The sequence below is a fragment of the Anguilla anguilla genome, chromosome 1 (genome assembly GCF_013347855.1).
Source record: "Anguilla anguilla isolate fAngAng1 chromosome 1, fAngAng1.pri, whole genome shotgun sequence".
In the NCBI taxonomy this organism is placed as follows: domain Eukaryota; kingdom Metazoa; phylum Chordata; class Actinopteri; order Anguilliformes; family Anguillidae; genus Anguilla; species Anguilla anguilla.
In genome coordinates this window covers 28,446,047-28,463,865 of record NC_049201.1, presented here as the reverse complement: position 1 = coordinate 28,463,865, position 17,819 = coordinate 28,446,047, and the positions used below count along the sequence as shown (strand labels likewise).

The 17,819-nt window shown below is 41.2% G+C and overlaps 1 pseudogene; it reads left to right on the top strand.

The window, feature by feature from the left end:
- The first annotated feature begins 13,199 nt into the window (after positions 1-13,199).
- LOC118210431 lies at positions 13,200-15,197 on the top strand (annotated as a pseudogene).
- Positions 15,198-17,819: the final 2,622 nt, after the last annotated feature.

Below are 17,819 nucleotides of genomic sequence, written 5' to 3'. Positions count from 1 at the left end.
GATGAAGGCTCCATGCCAAAATGCATTAGCCATTTTCTTTTTTATTTTAAATTTTTCTATGCTACCATTTCCATGGCTTTATACCATTGTTTTGTTTCTCATTGATTTTCTTTTTTTTTTTTTTGTGGGAGAGCACCCAGCCAGTAGGCATTGCAAGGATGTGCTCCTGCTATTAATATTTAGTAAACTGATTGGAAATGTTTAACTATTTTGAATAGGATGGTTATTGACTCCTCTCTTTGCTAGTGAGTTTTCTTCTCTCGTTATCTGTATTTCTGTTACCACCTGCAGAAGAACCTAAGCTAAGGGCAGCTATGGCTTGGGTGGAGTATAAATTCCACATCTCTGGAGGGGCAGCCAGTGCTTTCAAATTGCATCTCCAAACCACTGTCTGTCTGTATGAGGGCTTGTCCCTAGAAGTATTGTAGCAACAGTTCAGTAAAGCAAACAGATATTTACAGATCTGATCAGTCGGGTTTAAGGCACATAATACTTTAAGGCCCAGATGGGACACGCAGTTCAAGCTCCGGTCTTCATCCGTTATAAACTGGGGAAGATGGAAAACACTTAGCTCAATGACCTGATTAGCAAAAGTTGTCATAATCACCTAGTTGGCTATGAATGTATGTAAGGTCACCTGCAGTAACCACATGCATGCTGGGTGGTCCAACAATGCATGCAGATTCACAACTATCAGCCAATAGGAATGCAGTCTTTGCAGACAATAATTTTGGAGGCAATGAAATGAAGGGCCCGTGGTTGTGATAACCACAAACTCCAAGCTGAAAGATATCCCAGCTGACTCAGACATTTTGTGCCTTCTAATGGAGGATCATGAGCAACACCTATGGAGGTTCACGGAGGGAAAAGAAAAGAGCAAGCTTCATGGCCAGTGGTGGCTCAGGGCACCCAGACCCAATGGTGCTTCAACCACTAATACAGAGAACGACAGTGGCCAGTGTGCCAATGCTTAAAATGCAAAAGGTCTGACAACTGCATTGCATTTCACATATTATCTTTCATTGACATTAATGAGCATGCTCGGTTGTTTGTTACCCACCATAAGAAGGAAAAAAAAACCTTCAGGTATAACAGGTCAGCAACGTAATCACCAGAGGATGATGTAATGACATTCACTTGAAATATGAATCAAAAGGGCCAACACACAAAAGTGCAATCAGTGAAAAGCCGTCATGATATGAATATCTTTTAGCAATGCTTCATTACCTCATAGGCAATGCACGTCATGGCGGAATTTAAATGGGTCATAAATATTTAAGCACATCTATCTGCATGACTCGGAAGCACAGCCAGGGCACTGGAGGGATGACCTCTTTGGACATCTGGGGTACTGCCAATTCCGTTTGCTGAGGGCCTTCAGGACTGTCCTCATGCTTGTGGGTCAGTATCCACAGATGCATGAATCCGAAGGCATCAAGTACCACAAAAACTGTGGCTCACACAAACCCAGTGAGGTTACAAATACCTGGTGGGCCCCTTTTGGGTGTATGCACCTAACAGTTTACATTTAAAGGTGTGTCAAACTGGAAATGGAATTTATCCTTATGTTTGAATAAAACGGGTTATAAGTGAATGTCCACCAGTATTCCAGGTAGGTGTTGTCATATGAAAATCAAAGCAGGCACTGAAGGCTATGGTTGAGTTTGACAATTATGTAAATAACCACTTGAGGTCAACCAATACATTAGCCTAGCCAATCAATCAGGCCAAAATCAGGTGTGGACATTTCATGAATTTTGTAGACATTTCATTTGAATAATAAAGAAGATGTTTAGTAGGAATCCATTCCATTGTGATCATGCACGCCATAGAACTATCAACAATCTATTTGTTGACATTCAAGTATTTGAAAATGACTATGCTGCTAAAGTTAGCCTGTTGACTATGTTGCTATAGTACGTTGGTAGCATATATCCACTAGTGTGCTTGTAAATATAGCCACTGAGTGCACAGCTACATAGTGCACAGGCATATCTTTTTGCCCCTTACTGGGTTTTGTCCTAGAACCATCCTTAGAGGCCATTGAACAGTGCATAATACATTTCACTTGCTTTAGTATGCAACTGAGCAGCTTTAAGCGTCTCGTTTTATTACACATTTACATTGAGTTGAATTGTGTACAGGGCCTGTGAAAATGCATTATTTCATGCTATTTGGAAGCCATAAATAAGGTAGATTGATGCTTATCCACGTGTCATTTATCATAACCTGCAATTTCGCTTACACTACCTGAAGTGTTTTGTTTGGTAATTTAAAGCAATATCTGGAAGCTATCCACATTAATTTGTTTCCAGGTCATGAATTGGAGGTCAACTTGAATTTGGCTCCTGTTCCATTACTTTAAACACAGCAATATTTAAGTGCCAAAATCCCTTCAAAATGACATTGTCACAACGATAGCTCCTCTGAATGCTGAATGTGCATTCATTTCATCAGAGGACTACACATGCTTATTGAAAGAAGCTTCCCCTTGCCTAAATCCTTACCATAACCATTAGGAAGAAAAACGTAAGACCGCTCGGCGACTTCCATCTATACCATCCATTCTCTCTAACCGCTTAGTCCAAGTCAGGACTTCCATCTTCCATCTATACCATTATACTTAACCCGCATCTGCTGGTGGCTGTTAATGAGATGGTGGAAAACTTCTCTTTCTCCGCTGTGGTCAGTTGTGCAGTGCCCCACATGACCGCAATTGGCAGTGGTTCGGTCAGCATCCGAATCAGAGAGTGGGACATATCCATGTGGCAAGTACTGTTGATTGGACACATCAGCTGTATATCTCTGCAGCAATTATATCATAAAAATCTCACTTTGAAATTCTGTTTCTGTATCTAGGATTTGTATGTGGCGAGTACACCACAGAATTTCAATAGTCTTCATTTAAGTCGCAAGATATCTTTTAGTACCATGGGTGCAAATAAATCCCAAGTATTCCTATTAATTGCATTACAAATGCATTATAAACAAATGAGCCTCACTTGGGGACCATGTGCTTGAAGGAGCCAAACAAATTAAGCTCTTAGACTGCATCAAATGCCTTCTAAAGAGTCCTCTAAGACATTTTTTTTTCAGTTGATTTGTGAGGTGCAAGTTTATTTGGAGTCATTTGGTGATTTGCCTCAATCATGTTTTGGGCTTTTATTGGCTTGAATGGATTGACACAGCATGGGCTGTATTTGAATGATGGTCTAATGGTCTAAAGCGCATGGCACAAGTTCATTTTGCATATGGCCAAACCCATTTTTGCTAGTTTAACAGCAGAAAGTTTGAGCGAAAAGTGAGGCGCAAAGTTCAAAAGGGCTGAACATAGTGGCTTAATTAATTAATAGGAGCGTTTTGGGCATACCATCCAATAAACCCATCAGAGCATCATCTTTCATTCCCTTCCAAGCCATGCATTTGCACCTATCACTAGTATAATGGCAGATCTAGCAAGACAGCAAAAATAAATATTTACTGCGAAGGAAACGGACATGCTCGTGTGCGAGGTTAAAGCATGGGAGCAGAGAATATATGGAAAAAATGGGGTTCCACCGAAGCTCGTTAAAATTATTTTGTTCTGTTATGGAGTAACAATCCAGTGGGGTTTTAATTGCTGACAGTATGAAAACCTGGTCATTGTAATTAAAAAAAAATGTGACAAAGAATTGTACAGAAAATGGTGATATGTCTATTAATCTCTGACTTTGGGGGTTGTATTGAAATGCTCCACCTGACTGATCCAAACATTTGAAGTGCATTTTCAGTACTCCAAACTTTAGTACTCTGTATTAAAGCGTGTTTTTTCGTGAATGACAATTCACGCACTGTTGCCGTGTTGTACGCACAAATGTGTGTGTAACTTTACGTGTAGCATCACAAATCATCTTGATGTTGATGGAGTGGGCTCTCTTACGGTTCATTTAACCCTCCTGTTATCTTCAAATTTACTCACATCTTTTATCCTTGGGGTCAATTTGACCCCAGCAATTTAAACCTCCAGAGAATGATTATAATAATTATCACATGTAATGTTATCACATGTAATGTTATGACCATTCAGTCCTTCAGCCATGTCTAGTACCACCCTCATGCCCTGATTTTTTTCAGGTGCTTCCCCAGGGGATTTACCAGTGTACATCTGCATATTCCAGGCATAGCTGGACTGTGCATCACATGCTGCTCATATTTTGATACCATACTTGGCCAGTTTGCTTGGTATGTATTGTCTGAAGGGACAGCGCCCACAAAACGCAACCAGACATTCATCCACAGTCACGTGGGGGCCTGGATTGTAAAGAAAGGGTAATTGCTGAACCCACTTGTCCCATACATCCCGTATTGCTGCAAGTTTGTCACGCTGTCATCGGCCCTGCCTTGTTTCTCTGTCATCAAAGCATATGACATAGGAGAAAACATGGAATGTCTTTAGAGACATGGTGGCTGGAAATATTGCCCTTCCAGTGTCAGCATTCCAAAGGCTTGCTGTTGCTTCGCCTTTTGACTTGTAGACTCCTGCCAAAATGAGCAACCCAATGTAGGCTTGCAAGTGGGTCATTTCCAAGTCTTACCAACTGCCCCATACACGCGCCTCCCCTCTAAGTTTGTTATCTCAAGTATATCATTTTTCAATTGATGGTGTTACAAAGAGCTCAAATGCTGATTTTATGTCTTGGACATGGCTGACAGCATATCTGGTGGGGCCTGGAACCATTTTGATGACATTAGCAGTCTACCCTGTCGTTCAAGTGGGGAGAGGGACCATAATAACTTTCCATTTTTGGAAGGTAACGTGTCTGCTGGGTCTCATTCTCATCAGAGGAGTATGCCTCATAATCAGGGTCCTCCCCAACATTATCCTCTGTCTCAGACACATTCTCCTCTATGTCGCTTTCACTGTTAAAGAGCTGTGACAAAACCTCATTGGCAGAAAACCTTTTCTTAGAGGTCATTATTATTATTATTATTATTATTATTATTATTATTATTATTAAGCTTTATTTATCCAGGTAAAAAAACTCAAGAGTTTTTCAAGAGTGACCTGGCCAAAATAGGCAGCAGTTAACACAGGAGTTACTAACAATACAACATAAAACAAAAGTACCTGATAAAAAGGAGCAATCAAACCCATAAGATCAATAAAATAAACAAAAACAATTGGGGAGTCAGAGTAAATAAAATCATACAGAAATTTTCAATTGAGAGAGAGCATAAAGAGAGAGCACACAGCACCAAGAGAAATGGTTTAGAAGGCTGCTGTGCAAGCTTTTATATGTTTGCTCCTCCCCTGTGTTGTGTGAACTCTCAGTGGTTCTAGCACTACTACAGGTATGGTTATGTTAGGTTAGGGCCCTAAAGCAGAGGGAAGTTTTTTGAAGATTATAAAATTGCATGTTATAGTGACCTCAATATCATCCAAAACAACCAAAACAAATGTGTGTAAAATGTTGATATTTCTTCTATGTTTTATACAGCTAAAACAGCCTGGGGTCAAATTGACCCCAAAGAACACAGATGCGTACAAAATGTGTACAGGACATTGAAAACATATCATCATGTTTATTTTATATTTACCCAGTTGTCCCCATGAAATTAGGAAAAGTCATAAAATATGAAAAAAAAATGATGTCAATCATTTATTTAGAGACCTTAAACATTGAATGGGGTCAAATTGACCCCAAAGATAATAGGAGGGTTAAGAATATTGTCAGCTGGGGAGTGCAGCTGCACGGGCAGGCAATCAGTGTCACTCGATGTACACCATGAACTCCTGGTTTACTCCGGAGTTACTGCATGTATAAATGTATGGCAGATTAGGATATGCCAATTGAACTTATTTGAGGCTGGAACGACCCACTCACAGTTCAGCCGTGACTTAATTTCTCATCACAGAGTGCACAGCAGCCATTCGTTCCTAGCGCGCCAGGAAATGACTGATGTTTGCTTCAGCCTGTTGAGATATGCGCAACTTACTGTTGCATTCCCTTTCGCTGAGGGACACTCGCCTCCATTGTCTCCCAATCCCTTGTCCAATCATGTATTTACATGCGGCTGTGTGAATCTATATTCAACGACTGAAAAGTTCAACCAGTGATGTTTTTTTAAACTTTCATGTTCTTGTAATGATGTGGTGCAAAAGTAATTTAACAAGAGTTCAGATGTGTGATCTACGTGATCTTTACAGAGTCTTTGCTGGGTCTTGGCAGTCACCCTCAACCTCACACATCTGCTTAAATACTGATGTGTGTTGCCATGTTTGGTCAAATAATTAGCCAATTTTATTTGTCATTAATACAGTTATCTAACTTGGATCAATATTATGACAACATATTTATGGAATGTTATTTTAGTGTATTTTCTGATATAATCAACAATAATCATTGGCATTGTAGTCTTGATATTTGTGCATGTCTGTGCATACCCCTTGTGTGTGTAGTAGACAGGAGGCACATTACTATCTCAATTTTGCACCCTTAAAATAACAATGAAACTGCAAAATGTCTTAGGTTTTTGTTGGTCAGAGCGCAAACGCTCTCAGCAGCATCAAAAGAGCAATAAGCCAACAACTAGGTCAGCCACACCTCATCCCAAGACCAACCCGCCCACAAGTTTCATTTGCCTTTTGAACCACGTGGGAGCTGCATGGGAAAATGCCAACTCTGTTGGTCTGAAACAAGCAAAGACACTTAAGTTTGGATCACCACCATTTTGCGCAGAGCATAAGAGAGAGCCCCGTGTATTCTCAATGCCACCCCATTATCTCAGTTCCCCCTACACGACAACCAACTGGCTTTCCTGAAGCATTGCAGCCCCAGGCAGCAGCAAGGCCACAAATCACTGCTGTCAGTTGTTCCCGCTTCCACCACGGGACCATTTGCAACCTCTGGGCATCAGCTCTGCACTTTATCAAACTCCCTCCTCGTCATGAAACTTTTACGACCTCTCCCCATCGGCGCACAGGCATGCGGCCATTTTCTGAGACGGGGCTCTGCATCACTCTAAGATGTAGGGACTGTGAATGTGTGATTACTTTGTTTGGCAGGGACATAGTGCTAATCAGACTGGGATTTTATAGTCGCATGACAGGTAGCAGATACTCACGGTCAAAACAACATTTTGGTTAACAATATTTATTTATTTATTTATTTATTGGGGGGATTGGATTTTGAGGCACTGACTGTTCCTTTGCTGTACGATCAGGAATGATGGACAGAGCACAGAGGGACAGCTTCTGTAATTTATTTCTTGCAACTTCACTAACTCAACAGGGCTACAACTGTAAATCCACTGGATGAGAATGATGTGTGACTCCACTAGGATTGCTTCTGCTACTTCTTTGACAAGGATATGTAATAGAGTATATTACAAAATATTACACTTTTAGCCTATGACAGAGTTCAGAGATCTTTATTGAACTGAAATGCTTATGCTTTTTTGGATACTAAGTCATTTGTCAGAACTCATCTGAAGAAAATAAAAACTTGAAGCAATACGAAACTGATTCCAGCTATATGTTTATAGGTCCTAAAGGACTTATGAATCCTTGGGCTGTCAGCTTGCTGTGTGGAAGACTTCAACTTGACAGTGAGCTAAAAGTTTGATAAGTTATATACAAATGGAAGAATGAGGGTATTTGGGGTAAATGGGTTTTAGAAAAGGTAGTGAGATGTTGATTGAGATGAATGTTTGAGAGTTGGTACTTTATTCCTGACTACATCCTAAAGGTGGATACCCTACCAGCCACATAAAGACGACTCCAGTATTGGCAAAATAGCTGTGGCAAAATGTTTTAGTCTGTCTTCCGTCAATCACTCTGCCTGGTTGTTTTAAAGTGCTTGACTGTAAGAATAGAAAATATTAGCATTCTGGTTTGTGTTGAAATGGCAAATCATCCCAAAGTTGATAGGCGACTCTCTGACCTTATCCTTCTGAAATCCGCACCAGTTACATGGGGCCCCTGATTTCTGCTGTGCAGGAAGAGGTGTGATATTCAATCAAATGCCAATTTACACTGGGGAGGAATCAATTGCCTAATGCTGGATGAGCTGGCAGTTATTTCCATAGCAATGCATTTCTGATGGAACAATTAGAATAATAATGAACTGGCTGATCAGACTGAAAATGAAGCCCATGGAAAAGTAGCGAGGAAACAAGGCAGGAGGTCAACCTTTATCATTCACCGATGACTGTCCATTGACATGTACTGTAACAGGTGTCAGACTGTGGTTTGTGACGTGGGACAGACAGTAGCCTTTTTGAATTCCAGAACGGTGACTGCATTTGAAAGCTTGAGTAAGGTGGTGTAATGTAATTGCCTCAGTGTAATTTATAAAATGTCTACTGTGCATTGCCTTGAATTAAGGCATTTGTTAAGGAAATGGATTATGTGATTGAGGATCTTGGTTGCAATGGCAGGATTAAGATGGGACTACCCAAACCCTGTTTTAGCATTTCTATTACTTTGCCTGAACCATCAGTATAAAATATTTAACTGATTAAGATTTCCCATTTAAATATATCTTGACCTTGCAATAAGTGGTTACAACTTTGGTCTGCCTACAAAGAAATTCTAAATAGCTTAATCTGTTCAAATGCCAAAGGAATTGGGTTGAAATTAAGCTCAGGGAATCTACCTTCCATCCGCAAGTCTTTTCATGAATATATTTATATTGGGAAAATTTCTCCTTGATGTGATTCTGACACATATGTATTATATTTCATTTTATTGATTTTTTTTCAGGGGAAGGGGCGGGGGGTGGGGGGGGGGGGGGGTGGTCAGGATGTGAAAATGTAGTACCCTGTCAGTAAAGAGGTCTGCAACTCATAAAAGTGAATAGCAGGAACTGCTGATTTCTGATTTGAGAGTAATGCAGAGGAAAATGGACAGCGTGTTGTGGCTCCCCCCCCACCCCCCCTCACATCAGTTCATAATGGGTTGTTCAGAAATTTCCCTTCGAACGTTTCAATACAAACATACATTATGTAGGATGGCTCTTCAATTATGGAATATGTGATTAAATATGAAAAAAGAATCTAAGAATGAAATTGAATTGAGGTGAAAAAGGAGAATAAAAATCAATCAGAGGCTGGGGTGATTTGTGTGTTTTCAATTATGGCCTCATTTGATGCTGGAAAGGGCCATTTCCACTTCTGGAAACAATTTTTATGTGCTGCACAGTCTTAAATGAAATAATAAAGCATTGATCAGTGCGGCCCTGTTGTTTTGTTCTTTTCCAGAAATAGGTCAAAGCAGAATCCCTCTTCATCTTCTTCTAACGCACATGCCATTGCTCGACTATCAAGCGACTTCCTATCAGATTTGCTAGATTGCACCATTCTTGCTTATTTAACTCCACCATTTTGTGAGAGTGCAGGTGTAGGCTTTGCTGTAACAAAGCTGTGCTGAGCCATACAGAGTGTAGGGTCATCTGGGGGCCCTCCTGTTACAGTACGTGAGTGGAAAATCAAGTGAAAGTCAGTCGCCTCTGTAAATCCTATCCTCTGCTGTGACCCTGTGGATGGTTGTAAACAAATCTCACACCTGCATACATCAAGCAGGACTCCAAGCATTCAATCAACATTTATTCTTAACTTTGACATACAAATAAATTCAAGATTCACTTTCATCATTGCGATCTTTACAAGTTTGGCAAGTTAAGTTCTGTTTGTTTCTGGCTTGCTGTAACTGAATGTGACTTGCTGATGTTCGTGTTCAGAACCATATTTTAAGATCATTACGTGTCCATCCGATTACCCGTTGTCCACCTATCGATTGCTCAGTGATATCTGTCATTTAATGGTTTTCTATTCCTTCTGCGAAATATGGGCCGGTCTAAGCACTATGGAAGCAAAGCCTCCTCCTTCTTTTGTAAGTAATTCCATTTATGCAGGTGACAGCTTGGAAGTGAAAAGCTCAGACTTGATTTATTGTCTTTCCACAAGGTCACATGTTTTGGTTGCACTTGAAAAGCTAGGTTCCCATGGATTTAACAGTTTGCATCAAGTAATCAGATAGTCATTGTTTATTGGCTCTAAATATAGACTCATTACCCAGTGTTAAATCTGTACAATGCTTGCAGCTAGGTGTAATGTTGATATGCATATTTTTAAAGCATTGTCTACTGTGAAAGAGTGCAGCTTCAAGTGAATTCCTTCCACCACACAGAAGTTAAAAATGACACCTTGAAAATGGCTGTAATTTACCCTAAAAAAATGAACATACAATTTGCACTTTTTTTCTCCTAGGAACAGTAACTATAAAGCATGAATGGAAACAATTATTTTATCATTTTAAGGTGATGATAAAGCCAAGATTCAAAGGTGAAAGGGGAGATCTGGATGGTTTGTATTAGTTCCTTCAACCCATATATCAAATTTCCCACTTAGCAAACCCATGGGGTGGACTGAAAGATGAGAGTAAAATTCAGGAGTTATTATGCCACTTGAAGCAAAGTAAATGACAAAGCTGGGGTGGTATCTATGGTGTCATCCTAGCTCCGCATTTCAGAATCACATCCTTGTGATCTCTGGACATTTTATTTTTACATTTTTTACATTTTATTGTTGTTAATGAAGTTGATACACTTGTGGTTTCACTGTTTGGGATTCTGGCCTCTTGCTGAGCTCATTATTTGGGCTTTCAGACTGCAAATAGCTCTTTTGCCACATTTACCACATTCTGAATCAAAGCTTTTGTTCAATCTAGCCACAACATGTTCTGTCCTTAACTCTGAGTGAAGTGTTACATCCTGCCAGAGGGAATTTTCTGCAGTTCATGATCCTGCTTCTTCTGCTGCCATTTCCAGCCTGAAACTGCCTGTGGCCAGTATTTTAAGGCTACATGACTGGGGGCAAAACTCAATTTTTTAATCAAACATGCACTCACTCAGGTCCATTGCACATTCAGGGAGATATGATGATCCAGAAAATCAGCAGGTATTTATAGACAGGCATTTATACATTTAGATTTCCCTAGGTCTGATCACACTACTGAATGATATAAAGTGAACATGCGAGTGGAAGGCTGTGTGTGTAGACAGAACCTGTTATGCTGTAACAACACAGCATCTCTATTACCTGGACCAACAAGCTGAAAAGGGGTCAGTAGGGGCTACTGGCTTTCTAACAAAGATTTCAGGGATGGAATTTGTTGCCTGTTTGATTGTATTTGAGAGCACCTTGTAAGCAAGGCAGGTGGCTAACAACGTAACAAAGGGCTTCAAAGTGTTGACATCTCTATAGCCAAGGCAGCCAGCATCATTAATAACATCAAAGCCCACTTTCAAACCCACAGAGAGCGGAAAGAAACATTGAAAGAGTCCTGCCAGCAGAATGAAATTGCATTGTCACAAGAAGAGAATTAAGAGTTGACAAGTGAAAACAGTGACAAACCTCTTGAACTTCACTGTCTGAAAGACATAAGGCTAATCACAGGGTATGGAGAGGCACCATCTGCAGACAAAACGCAAAACAAACAGCATAGACGTCAGGTATATTAAATATTTTTCTCAGAATTTTTTTCTTTTTCTCTAAGCTATCATCAAAAACTATTTTATAGTTGATAAGTGCAGTCCAAATCCATGAAACCCTTCCAGCCCTGGACAATTTTAATGCAACTATACAGTGGTAACCAGCTTGGCTTAGCTATATCATACCATTGGCTGATGACTTCACTGCACCAGTGCTGTAACAGGCAGATTCACACGGTAGCCACCTAGTTCAACAAATTCCTTTTTATTTTTTTGTATATTCACTACCTGTAGTTACTTTTCACACACAAGAAATGGGTACAATATGCTCGTTGGTAAACTCATAATTGATTGACAGTTTAATTCATCCTGTTCTCCCTTACTTGAGTGAGCAGGTCACTGCTGCATTGATGCTGTTGCATCAAAGAAATTCTATAAAACTTATGAGAAAAAAGAATAGTTGCTTGCAGTGACGTCAGGAGCCAAGCCCCAAGGGTAAAATCTTTGGTGTGTATCGGATTTAAGGGTACATCAGTAATAATTATTTGAAAATTACAATTTTGAAATTGTGCTGTAGCGCCACCTTGGGTGAAAGTGGCATGAAATTTGATATGCATGATCTACATTTGTACATTTCAAAAATTTGGAATAGAGGCTGGATTCAAAGGAGGTATGGTAAAATATCTTTGGCACAATTAATGAATATTCATATTTATTCTTCTTTATGAGTCTTGGACCAAGGGGGCATGCTTCTCAGGACTGTTGCCGGGAAGCTGTCTGAGGGTCCTAGTTAAATTTAATACAATTTGGGCTTATGAAGACAATGCACATGAGTATTTTGCAAATAGCATCTCCTATAGGCCATACTGCATTATAACACTGCGCATCTGTGCATGGGTTTGTATCATCCTCTGAGGTATCACTGCAATCAGAAAAATGTGTGGCTATAGACATAATTTAGCAGTGGTCAGCCATTTTGGTTGAATTTAAATTGTTGTCCTGCATCGATCTTTGGACTCATCTAAATTTTCTTCACAATTTAACACTGGGATGTGCAGTAGATCATCCATGCCACATTTGGTGAGAATCTGACAAACATTGTAGGAGAATTACAAAAAGTTTATTTCTCAAAAAAGGAAAAATGAGGCAGACTTTATGGGTTCTATGAGCAAATTTGGTCAGGAAGAGGAGGTACACATGTGAAATAAATTTGTCGCATTTAAGTGAAACGGGACAGACATTCATAATATTTTTTTTCAAATTTGCAATTATGTAAGCCACCTAGGGTGTCAGTTGGGCATAGGTGTCATACATAATACATTGGCAGCCATACCAGACATGCCTGCCAAATTTTGCAAGTTTCCCAGCATGGGAAAATTTGGCCAGAGAAGAAGAAGAAGAAGAAGAAGAAGATGATGATGAATAGAAGGAGGAGGAAGAAGAAGAAGAAGAAAAAGAAAAAGAAGAATCCAGAAAAAATAGGGGTCCTACACACCCTTGGTGCATGGCCCTCTAATGAAAATTATATGCTTAGGCTAGTAGTCTCTTAAAGGTTAACCTGGATTGAAGAAGCCTGGTATTACTTGAATAAGGCCACTGAATTCAGATAATTTTTCACCAACCAACCCAAACCCCTGTACTGATGTACAACAAGCAGAAAATTACTGAGGAATGCTGATTTTGTGAGCTATTATGTACAATGTATTGCTGTCATATACAGGGGTGCCTATGAGGAGCTGCCAACGTAATCATCTTCCCTTAGATCACAGGCTGTCTGCGGACCTGGCAAATGCATATGGCTCCATTCCACACAAGCTGGTGCAGTAACACTGACCAAACATCACGTCCCCAGCAGAATCAGAGACCTCATCGCTGATTACTACAGCAACTTCAGGATGAGGGGCTCTTCAGGAGCAATTACATCATGCTGGCACAAGGTGGAGATCGGCATCATCACAGGGTGCACTATCTCTGTGACACTGTTCTCCCTAGCTATGAACATGCTCACTAAGTCTGCTGAAGCGGAGTGCAGATGGCCCAGAATGAATTCCGCTCAACGGCAACCACCCATCAGGGCGTTCATGGATGACCTCACAGTCACCACAGAATCAGTCCCAGGCTGCCGGTGGATTCTGCAGGGGCTCGAAAAGCTGGTGGAGTGGGCCCAGATGCATTTCAAACCAGCCAAATCTAGATCTGTGGTGCTGAGGAAAGGGAAGGTGGAGGACAAGTTCCGGTTCAAGATTGCAGGCACAGCCATCCCAACCATCACAGAGAAGCCAGTCAAGAGCTTAGGGAAGGTTTTGACAGCTCTCTGAGGGACACAACATCCATCCAGTCGACCTGCACCGAATTGGATAGCTGGCTGAAGGCTGTGGACAAGTCTAGCCTACCTGGGAAATTCAAAGCCTGGGTGTATCAGCATGGCATTCTTCCCAGAATCCTGTGACCCCACCTGTCTATGCAGTTCCGATCAGGACAGTTGTGACCTTAGAGAGGAGGGTCAGCAACCACTTCAGGAGATGGCTGGGGCTGCCAAAGAGCCTGAGCAGCATCGCACTCTACAGCCACCACAACAAACTGCAACTACCCTTCAAATCCTTGGAGGAGGAATTCAAGGTAACAAGAGCCAGAGAAGTGGTACAGTACAGGGACTCAAGTGATCTGAAAGTGGCCAAAGCAGGGATCCAAGTGAGGACTAGCAGGAAGTGGAGGGCACAGGAAGCTGTTCAGGAAGCAGAGGCAAGGCTGTGTCACAAGAGGCTGGTGAGAGTGGTCACACGAGGCCGAGCTGGGCTAGGATCCTTTCCAACTCCCCAAATGAATACCATCAGAGGGAAGGAAAGGCACCGCCTAGTTCAGGAGGAGGTCGAGAGCAGCAGTCGAGGAGACAAGAACCTGCAAGGCGGTGGGAATGAAGAAACAGGGGGCTTGGACTAGAGGAGGAAAGTGGCCTGGGCTGAGCTTTGGAAAGCCGAGCCACACCGCATCAAATTTCTCCTCCAGGCAGTGTATGATGTGCTTCCAAGCCCATCAAATCTGCACACATGGGGCAAAGCAGAGTCACCAGCATGCCCATTGTGCTCCAAGTGAGGAACCCTGGAGCACATCCTCAGCTGCTGCACAAAGGCACTTGGAGAGGGACGGTACCGATGGAGGCATGATCAGGTCCTGAAGACCATCGCTGAAGCCATCAGCGCAGGAGTTGAGTGGGCGAAGCAGTCCCGACCCTCCAAGCAGACCATCGCCTTTGTCAGAGCTGGGGAGCAGCCAAAACCCCCCAGAAGAACATCTGCAGGCATCCTGACCTCTGCACGGGACTGGCAACTGTTGGTGGACCTTGAACGGCAGCTGAAGTTCCCCAACCATATCGCAGCAACCACCCTGCGACCAGACATTGTTCTTGTGTCTGAGTCCACCAAGCAAGCTGTGCTGTTGGAGCTGACAGTCCCATGGGAAGATCGCTTGTAAGAGGCCTTTGAAAGGAAACTCTCCAAGTACGCGGGACTGGTCAGCAAATGTCAGCAAGCTGGGTGGAGAGCGAGGTGTCTCCCAGTGGAGGTTGGATGCAGGGGATTCGCAGCCCGTTCTTTAGCCAGAGCCTTCAGCAATTTGGGCATCGAGGGAGAGAGGAAGAGGAGAGCCATCCGCAGTACCACCGATGCAGCAGAGAGGGCTTCAAGATGGCTGTGGTTCAAAAGAGGAGAGCCATGGGGTCATAAGTAGCTAGGCATCTGGACACAAGCTGGGGTCTGATCAGCCCCGGCTGGGTCACCTGGAGGAGAGTGTATGATGTTGAAAGACCCGAAACACTCAATGATTCCAGGAACATCACTGAAGATGTGTCCAGATGCATCAGCAGATGTATGTACACAGCTGGGGATCAGTGCATTGTTGTACTGCGGCTGGCCCTACATGTTAAAATGACAGAGTAATTAGACTGATAATTGTAAAGCTGCTGCACAGACAGGTGATGCAGAAACAGTCCTGTGAGATTCCTGTTGAATAGCCAATGTAGTTAAGAGGGACCAAAACCATGGAAAAAACAGGATGTTACTGCCAAACTAGATGAAAGGGATGAAATCTGTCAACAAATAATTGTTGAAGACAGCAAGCTGTTCTTTTCATCTTCAGGTAAAATATTTTCCTTGTAACAAAAACAATCATACCACGTTATTTTTCACTTTTAACTGGAATACCCTGAAAATGTAGATTCCAATAGCCTCACAACCCTTATCTATGCAGACATTGAGGATTTCACTCAGTGAGTTCAATTTAATATTACAGAGTATATTCTAACTTAAAAGTAATGTGGATGTTTGTGCTGCATATAGCCACGCAAGGACCCCCCAATAGATAAGAAAGTAAAGAAACTTCTAAGGGAGAAAATTCCAAGACATTGTATACATTGAGAGACCTTTGGTGTAGTCATTATTGCTCCAAAGGCATTCCTTTGGTGTTTGTGAAGGAGAAGAGAGACAAATAAACAGCGAAGAACGGATAACGTTTTTGTAGTCACACAGAGTAAGTTTTCCAGATTAATATCACTGACTTCCTAAAGGCGGATATCTAAAAACTAGGTATCCGACAAGCTCCTATGCCAATTCATATTTTATCACAATAATTACTTCAGGATTCCAGTGCATTTCTGTGTGCCTTTTCTGGCTGATATATAAGGCTGCATAAGAATGTACTTTGGTATTTTGATGGTCAGATTTGACTTTGGCGTTGCATTACAGTGTTGTGGCTTTAAAAACTGTGTTTAAAATATCATCTACACAGATCTTTCAGACGTTCCCTCCAGTTAAAATGACTGTAATTGTCAGTAGAAATTGAAACTGAATCACAGAAGAACCCAGATACTTGGAGAATAGCAATAGCTTGCAGTTCATCCATTGCCATGTTTTATTGTTAATGATTTCCTTCAGAAATGCACTTTATGTGCTACTACGGTACTTAGTAAAGTCGTTTAGGGCAGAAACCAAGAGTATCGCATGCACCAAGGAGTTAAGCTGAAGTAACATTTAAGTTCAACAATGACAGGGACAATATTTGTAATTTAGAGAAGAGACACTCCCTAATCTTGTTTAGAGGACAGTACATTTGGTGGCATGTTGTTTTCTTACTTATCTGGTTAAGAGTTGTTCTCTTGGGTTTCTATGTGACAAGCAACATCAATCCCACTCTTGTATTCAGATATAAAAAAATCTGTAAAAGTTCTATTTTTGGCTGTCTCTGAGCCGCATATTTTGTCTCTGTTTCCCCCAGTGTGTCGTAGGTGAATCATGCTGTCCTCTCTCCATCTGTCCTGAGCAGCAGTTTGTCTTGGTCTCCACATCGCCCCCAGGGTATTGGTATATGCATGCAATAAATAAATAAATAAATACCCACAGGCTGAGATATACAGCCAAAATGAATTCCCTCTATAGGATACGTTAAAAAGACAACGGCAATTAGTTTGGGTTAGTGCTACTACTTAACAGTCATGTCCAAATGAAAAGAAGCCAAAAATTCTTATCAAACCAAAAGCAATTTAAAACTAAATTAGAGATAGCAAAATTGGAGTTTTATGTTGTGATGTTTTCTTTTTGAACTTTAAAACATTTAGTACTATAATGAATAATCATTTTAATTAAAAAATATTATCTTTAGTATGCCGCTTTAACTATATACATTGTATTTATTTATTTATTTATTTATCTGCATTTAAACTTCATCCTTGTAGAATAACGATGCTCCTGATATTTTGGATCAAAAGAACCTCAGTTTCTACCTTTAAATTCTGAAAAAGCAACCGTTACATCAATTTGTGATAAATCTCTTTATTCAATACTGGTCAGATAGCATAAACACAGCTACTCCCCCATAAATTAGGGATTGCGGCCACCTCTCATGCCCTCACACAATGCGGCTTAGTCACATTCTGTCACTTTTCCTGCAGCCCCATTAATGAAATAAAAATGTAAATCCTACAATCTCAAGGCCACAGCAGAGGAGAGACGATTAATTGCTCTCCAAGACTGTGGCCCACAGGGCCCATTACGGGCATGCTGTCACCTGATGCTAGATTACTGGCCTCATCCGAACCTGAGCTATTCCTTGCCTGTTGGTTATATTAATCGGAGGCCCACTCCTTTCCTCAGTAGTGCGATTCCGCAAAAATGAGATTTTAAAAAACAACCTTGAGTCCTGACAAAGATGCACCTTTCACTGTCGGCTAATGGTCCATGGCTGTTTGCTGTAATATGTAATTTTGAAGTAAATAAAGACACTGTTCTGCTGTTCTGCTCTTTGAGAGCATTTAAAAGACTCAAAAGATAATGAAACCCAGGAATTAGGAGAAGTATT